At 40.2% G+C, this 7,878-nt stretch overlaps 1 long non-coding RNA gene across 1 annotated transcript; it reads left to right on the forward strand.

Annotated features, from left to right (window-relative positions):
- The first annotated feature begins 337 nt into the window (after positions 1–337).
- LOC135258158 (uncharacterized) lies at positions 338–4,735 on the forward strand. Its single transcript, XR_010330890.1, has 3 exons — positions 338–671; positions 1,497–1,616; positions 4,184–4,735. It is a non-coding gene; the product is annotated as an uncharacterized LOC135258158 (long non-coding RNA).
- Positions 4,736–7,878: the final 3,143 nt, after the last annotated feature.

Genomic DNA, 7,878 nt, shown 5'->3' on the forward strand with positions numbered 1-7,878 from the left:
TATAGCCTAATTATATGAGGTTACTTTCAAAGTAAAACAATAGTGGATTTGTATTATTCAAATAAATTATAGTAAAAACAGTTAGTCTGCTACTTTAAGGCCAATGTTTGATGATTCGCTCAATTTAAACCGGTAGCCTATATGAGCCAAATCATCATAAAGGTCCAATCATAAACTGAAACAATACGCAATAACGCATTTCTTTGAGTCACGCATGTAGCCTTATAATAGATCATTGTGCGATTAATGTGCACGACACGAGATACATTCAACGTGACAGTAAATTATGCGTTTGTAATTCGACGACGATACAGATGGTCTATGGTCAGATGGCAAAACACGTTACAAACATTTTAGGACACGGCTGAGCAGCGCAACGGAGCCAAGCTAAAACTATTGAGAGAAAGCAAAACGGTCATGTAGCTTTAGCTGTTGCAACTGTGGAGCCCTGAATCGGAGTGCATTTGTAGGAACACTGCACATTTTGATGACATGTTTTAACACTGCTGAAGCAAACTAAAACTTGCCTGCAGTCTCGTATAGCCTAGTCAATTTTGGATACATCACGGCCATCAAACGTTAGTTGCTTCACAAATAGGCTAAGGTTTCTTAAGAAATCAAGTGTTCCGTGTTCGATAGCAGCAACAGTGTGCTGCTTAAGAGACGGGTGGGTAAGTTATACTCAGTACCTTGCTTGTCTACTGGCGTTGAACGGCATTTGGCGTCTCTTTCTGGAGTTCATCTGTACAGGTGTTGCAGGGCAACATCAGCCATTTTGGCTGGCCAATGCAAATTAGACGTCACTGCAAGGGCCTCTGGGTGACGCGTATTGTGAGCTAAGATAGCTGAGCCGACAGACCTCTGGAGTTTTAAAACAGTGGGCCTTTTGGATAAAGGAATAGCGTAGGTATAACTTTTAAAAATATAAAAAATATTTTTGTGGCAAAAAATGCCTTCTCCAACATAGCTTGCGAGAATAGCACCGTATTTGCTGTCGGTGTATAAATACATTTCGAGCAGTAGCTAGCCTACTGGTGATGAATTACAATAGTCTCCTGTCATTAAAAGTACGTACAGTGAGCTCCATAATGTTTGGGTCAAAGACATGCTCCACAATTTTAGATTTGTAATCAAACAAATCACGTGGTTAAGTTCAGATTCTCAGCTTTATAGAATTTTCCATACATTGTGGATCCACTATGTAGAAGTGCTTTTTATGCATATCCCCCCTCATTTTAGGGCACCATAATGTTGGGGACAAATGGCTTCACAAGTGTTTCTGCTTATAAGTTTATGTTTCTGTTGTGCAGGTATGCGGCACGGTGGTGCAGTGGGTAGCACTGTCACCTCACAACTAGATTCAGATCTGGCCTGGGCCTTTCTGTGTGGAGTCTGCATATTCTTCCTGTGTTTGCTCCAGCTGATTGGAAACTCTAAATTGCCTCTATGAGTGTGTGAGTGAATGGTGAGTGAGTGGTGTGTGTGCCCTGCGATAGATTGGTGGCCTGTCCGGAGTGTGTTCCTGCCTCTCGCCCGGTGCACGCTGGGATAGGCTCCGGCATCCCCTGCGACCCTGCCCTGGGTAAGTGGGTATAGATGGATGATGCTGTGCCAGTGTAAGTCAAGCAAGCCATAATCGGGCTGAGAAATAAGAAAAAAAAACAGACACATAGAACAAACCTTAGGCTTCCCAAAATCAACCGTCTGGAACTTCATTAAGAAGAAAGAGAGCACTGGTAAGCTCAGTAATCGCAAAGGGTCTGGTAGGCCAAGAAAGACCTCTGCTTTTGATGACCAAAAAATTTGAAGCAAAACCGGGTAGAACGGCAGTGCAGTGGGTCACACTGTGCCTCACAGTAAGAAGGTCCTGGGCTCGAATCACAGCCTGGGCCTTTCTGTGTGGAGTTTGTGTGTTCTCTCCGTGTCCGCATGGATTTCCTGTGGGCACTCCGGTGTCCTCCCACTGTCCAAACTGACATGCTACTCCCGTTTCCTCCCACAGTCCAAAGCCAGACTGGTAGCCTGATTGGAGACTCTAAATTGCTCATAGGTATGAGTGTGTGAGTGAATCGTTAGTAAATGGTGCGTATGCCCTGCGATATATTGCTGCCCTTTCCAGAGTGTATTCCTGCCTCTCGCCCACGCTGGGATAGGCTCCAGCCACCCCTCACGACCCTGACCAGGATTAGCGAGTATAGATAAAGGATGAATAAACACCCCCAAACACATATCCAACAGATGAGAAGGCAGGCATTGATGTGTCAGTGACTACTGTTTGCAGAAACTTCACAAACAGAACTACAAAGGCTATACTGCAAGATGCCAACCACTAGTTAAAGGAAAAAATGGGATTACCAGGTCACAGTTTGCTAAGATGTATCTAGAAGAGCCTGTAAAGTTCTGGTCTGGGAAAAGGTCTTGTGGACAGAGGAGATCAAGATTCACTTGTATGAGAGTGATGGCAAGAGCGAAGTGTATATGTGTGTGTGTCTGTGTCCAATTTTTATACTTTCTATATTTCAATATGTCGAGTGGAGGTGAAAGTAGAATTATAGGATTTGTGACACACACACACAAACAAATAGCTACATGGATAAGAATTAAATATTGAAACCCTGGTAAAAATTCAATTTTAAGCCTAAACTAGTCAAGCTGGTTTAGGCTGTGTTTTTGACACTTTTAGTTGGTCAACAATTGTTCACCAGCTGACCAACCTATATAGTAAGCTAGTCCTCCAGCTGACCACCAGTTTACTCTACCAGGTTAACCAGCTTTGTCCAGCCACAGACCAGCTTTGACCAGCTAGAAGTGTTGAAAACGCAGCTTATACCGTCTGAAAGTAAGGAAGTCTTGAAGTAGCCTACATAACGTGCACATGTTCATCCAGACATTAGTAACGTAGGCCTGTCTATTCCAAATAATGATTACCCATATATGTGGTGAAATAATATGCCAAATTCATATATAGAATGTTCATATAAATTGAAAGTTGCCATAATGAAACATAAGTAGGCTAATGTTACACTTATCATCTGTATGCATCAGCAAATATGCCAGATACAATTCTGCAAATTAACCATTTTATGTGTGTGTGTGTGTGCGTGTGTGTGTGAGTGAGTGAGTGAATCCCCAGTTAACCTCATGTTCTGCTAGCTAGTGCATTGTAATTGAAATCACTTGAGGTAAAATTGTTTGCCTAAACAGAGTGCTTTTATGAAGGTTCAACTGCAGCCTATTGAATTATATTATAAAATGCCATAAAATTGGTCTGCTCCAGGACTGGAACAAAAGTCTTTATATTTCTATGGCAGCACAAGAGAAATTAAGATTTTCATTTGGTAATTGCTGGCAATGAGTAAAAGCATCCATGGAATGGCTTTAAAAATAAGTAAAAAATTTGTTGCTGGCAGACTGTTAAAATGTAAGCCTGCCTGTGGATTCGTATTTATTTTCCAAGAATTTATTGAATAAACAACAGTGGGATAATTGGTCTGATATCAAGGGTGACAGCAAGGAAAAAATGAACATAGAATCCTAAACATAGCATTTACCCTATACCTGTAAAATAGCACATATTTCCATTTCAGTTATTCAAGTTATATATCCTTTGCAGCATTGAAGTGAATTAGTAGCTTGCTAACTCCAATGGAGTGGGTAGAGCACTTGAGATGGGAGCAATTCTGTTTCACTAGACAGTTAACTCATGTAGTACATTCAAATGTTAATTTTACTGGTTCCAATAATATGTATGAAAGCCTATACTGTACCTAGTTAGCAGGTCAATAACATAGCAAGATAGAAATAATTATCTGGATGTCTGGAGGTTGTAGAAATTTGTTGAACTGTAAGAAGGAAACCTTTTACAAAATAAAACATTTCAAAGAAATTGCTATGGTATTCACATGCAAAAAAAATTCTAAATTGTATAGGTCAGCACAAGTGTGCATGTTCTGAACTAGTCACAGGCCTGGTAATATCAGTAGTTGTTGGAGCAGTAGCAGTGTGTAGTCATAACAGTAATAGTAGTAATATTTTCAGTATCTCAGTACTATTCATTGACATAGAGGGCCTGTAATGGGATCACAGTAATGGTATTTCTTGCCATAGTAACAGTATGTGCCCTGATGAGTTGATGTGAGGGTAATTTGTATAGCTGCTCAGAGTTTGAACTTCTATCCCTCAGCCAGGATAATCCTCTCCAGCTGTTTCCACGGCTCCCAGCCGTGTGAGCCGGGCTGTGTGCCGTGTGCACCATGTGTGCGGAGCTGCATCGCACTTCTAGGCCGTGGTGGCGAGAGACCACCAGGGCTACCCCTCATCATTACACAGGCCACACCCCCTCTCTCCCCAACCCTATGGGACAGTGCTTCGCTCCGGCTCATCCTGTTCATTCACAACCACGCCGCCCCCGCCCTTCCTAAAATGTGACCGAGCAAGAGGGGGAAGCGCCAGCACAGTAGCCAGGCCTCGACACGGCGTGTTTCAGCGCACTGCACCGTGTTCCCTTTGGTAAATAAAGGCATTGCAACAAAGGGCTTCTCAGAATTTGTTTTCGTCCCCACGGTGACATAATGATATTTCTGTTAGTGCTCCAGCAGGCTGCACTTCCTGTTGGCTGTGGTTTAGTCGCAGCTGTGACTTTGAGGTTTCGCTTTTTGGCTGTGTTCGAGCTGGAGACTTCTTTCGGACACTCCAGTCAGAGGAAGTCTTCAATAACAAGTCTCGCAATTTCACAGTAAGAGGCGTTTAGCCTTGTGCGGACATGCGTTCTATCATTTTTTGCCACCCACATTCCAAATGGCCTATTCAGTGCCGCCCTCTGCCGCTGTGAAATCGTGTCTGTGTTTGCCACGCGGCCCAGATGTGTACAGAAAGTTAGGGGTGTAATATTTGACATGAAACCAGAAAGAATATTTTACTTTCTTTATAAATGAAAAGACCCTATAAAGGTCCTCAAGTATGCAGGTTCAACAGGTTAGATGGGCGAGGTGAAGAGTAGGGATTGATAAGTTGATCTGCCTGCACAACACATTTAAACCAGCATAACATTTTCTGCACTGAAAATAAATTCTGAACATGTGCGAATACTCCACCTGCATTGTGGGTAGATGTTACCAACCCCTATGCAAGGAATTGCATAATTTATATTATATATGGAAAAATCCAAGAGTGTGGAGCTGGCTAGTTTCATTAGGACATGGGGATAAATCAGAACTTAACCTGTTTTATCACATGTCCAAACCAAATGTCACACGTACTGATAGGCTCCACATTAATACAAACCCTTCTGTGTTAATATAGACAACAATATAAGCTGAAAGCTATCTGTAGTATGTGGCTCTGTGACATGTTCTGATATGTAAAGATATTTTCAGCATTTGTTTCTCTACTAAAAGCCCTCAAGGATATTTGCCAACATTAATATGAAAAATAAAGTGCCTAGTGATATAAATATTATATCTTCCCTGCCACTGATATCTTCAGCTTAAAAACACATAAATGTAAACCTTTGCCATTTTATTCTCAAGACGTCACTTTCTGCCACCCTACAATAAGCACTTCAATTTACTCTGAGAATACAAAAGGCATATCCACCCAATTTGTCAGATAAGAAGTATAGCTTTCTTATGCAGAGTATTTGATCATTATATGTATCCACTATGTGTTACGTGTGTTGTCATAATTTTAGGATTTTTGAAACTACATTTAGTAACAGCTTCTAAGCCCTGAAAATGTTTTTCCTTGGAGTGTTAAGAAGGTTCTGTGCAAAAGAGTGCATGTGTCGACTTAGTAAAAAAGGAAATCTGTCAAATATGGAATAAAAGAGGAAAATGCAATTAATGTAAAAGATGTTTGCCTGTAAACTAGGAAGCTTGTTTTAAGGTCAACAGAAGAAGTTGCAGACGAAATGAGAAAGCACCGATAGTTGTGCAGATAAAAGAGAATGACTCAATAAATGACATTGGACGACCAGCAGAGATTGCCAGATTACCATCTGTAACAAGTACTTCTTCCTGCATTAAAACGAAGAAGTGATTTTTAAGAAACTAAATGTTTTTATTTTTATTTTTTTAAATACTCCACAAGATACATCTGTGACAATACCAGAGTTGCCAAAAGTACATCTATGATGTTTGATTAGGAGCATGAAAAGTACTGAGGACTGATCGCATCCCTTAGAAAAAGCGAATGCACATATGTGTCACACTGTAGGTCATGAGTGTGAGCAAAAGCTGAATATCTCAGAATTCCAGGCTTTTCTAAAGGACTTAATGTGGTTTATGCATTCTTTCTTTCCACCCATTTCTTGTAAATGTCTCCTTGTTTTTTTTCCTTTAATATTATTTGCCCAATCTCATGTTCGAAGTGCATTCCTCTGCTCATTAACTGAACGCATTAAGCGAAGATAATATCAGCATAGCAATGTAATTGTCCTGTTTTTTTCTGTTTTTTTTTTTTTACAAAAGGTCCCATTAAATGTGAGTTGGAGAACAGATGCTAGCTAATTATATTCTTTCACTTTTTTGGGGGCAAAGGAACGTTTCCAAAAAATCGAACCAGCCTGGGTTCGGTTGGTCTTGTCCAGGTCCTGAAGATTTATAAATGATTTAATCAGCTGCAACGTCTGGGAATCAGGATCTCATCCACTCCTATTTATTCCCAAAAGGATACTTCCATTCATCTGATGTTCCATAAAAACATGTGTATGTGGGAGGGGGGGGGGCTCCACAAGTCCAGGGATTCAGGATATAGCTGGTACCAAAAGTGAAGGGATGAAGCCTTGCCTGTGCACTAAAACCAATGTGAAAATTATTTTTGTCTGTGCATTAAACCAGTGTGAAAATTATTTCTTCTTTTCATCTAAAACAGTTTGTTGGCCCTCTACATTAAATGCGAAGAAATGTAGTCTGATGGAAATGCAGATAATGGCATTTTATATTTTAGAGATGCTTTTATCCTGTCAAGTATGTTAAATATGGTGACCAAGTCTGTCAGGATACTCGTTTTGTTCTGTGTCTTCTTTGTCTGTTTTTAGTGGCTTGAAGCATTCACACTCAGAGAATGTATGGTTTTCAGCCATAATGTGGCTAAATATGAATCACAATAACATGTCTTCAGTTTTTCAATTTGACTTGCATTGTATGAAATACTATTGTGTAATTCAAACAGTAGGAGCTCAATAAATGAAATGCCAAGCAAATAAGTATAAGGTTTATATTTATAAAAGGACAAATGTGTGTATGAGCAATTGACATTTTTAATGAAATCATTAATGCCTATCAGATGTTTTCACACAGATGTCTGACACCTTTGCTATCAAGAATGTGATGTCAGGTGGAGAAAACAGGGTGAAACATGTTCAGCACTATAGCTTTAAACAAATAAAGAAACAAACAATTTAATTTTAAGAACATGTCTGGGGCTAAATTTGGAAGCAATTACTGAAACAGCAACTGGGGTTCTTTTGAAATGGGGAATACAACATGCCCCTTCACCAGATAGGACTGTACATGTGCAGTCCCTTATTTCTCCCATAAGAGTCACTTCCTGAACTCAGACTGCCACATATCCAAATAAGCCTGTGATTTGTTCTCTGTCTGTGAAATTTTCCACAATAAAAGTCAAAAATGTTAATAATCGGATAGCTTGTTTCTGAATAATTAAATGGATTGTAATCATTTCAAGGGAGCTGTGAAAGATATTGATTCTGGATTTTTTTTTCTTTTTTCCCCCTGGGAGGAGGTTGAAATTGATTTGTTTGCCTCGCATTTGTGTGTTTCAAGTGCTCAGTGTTTTGCTTGTTGTTAGAAATCACAAACTGTGTCTTATTCTGTGGCCAAAGACTGCATTGTGGAATTTTGGTGGGTGGGCCGTGGA

This window comes from Anguilla rostrata, chromosome 1, assembly GCF_018555375.3.
Source record: "Anguilla rostrata isolate EN2019 chromosome 1, ASM1855537v3, whole genome shotgun sequence".
Taxonomy (NCBI): Eukaryota; Metazoa; Chordata; class Actinopteri; order Anguilliformes; family Anguillidae; genus Anguilla; species Anguilla rostrata.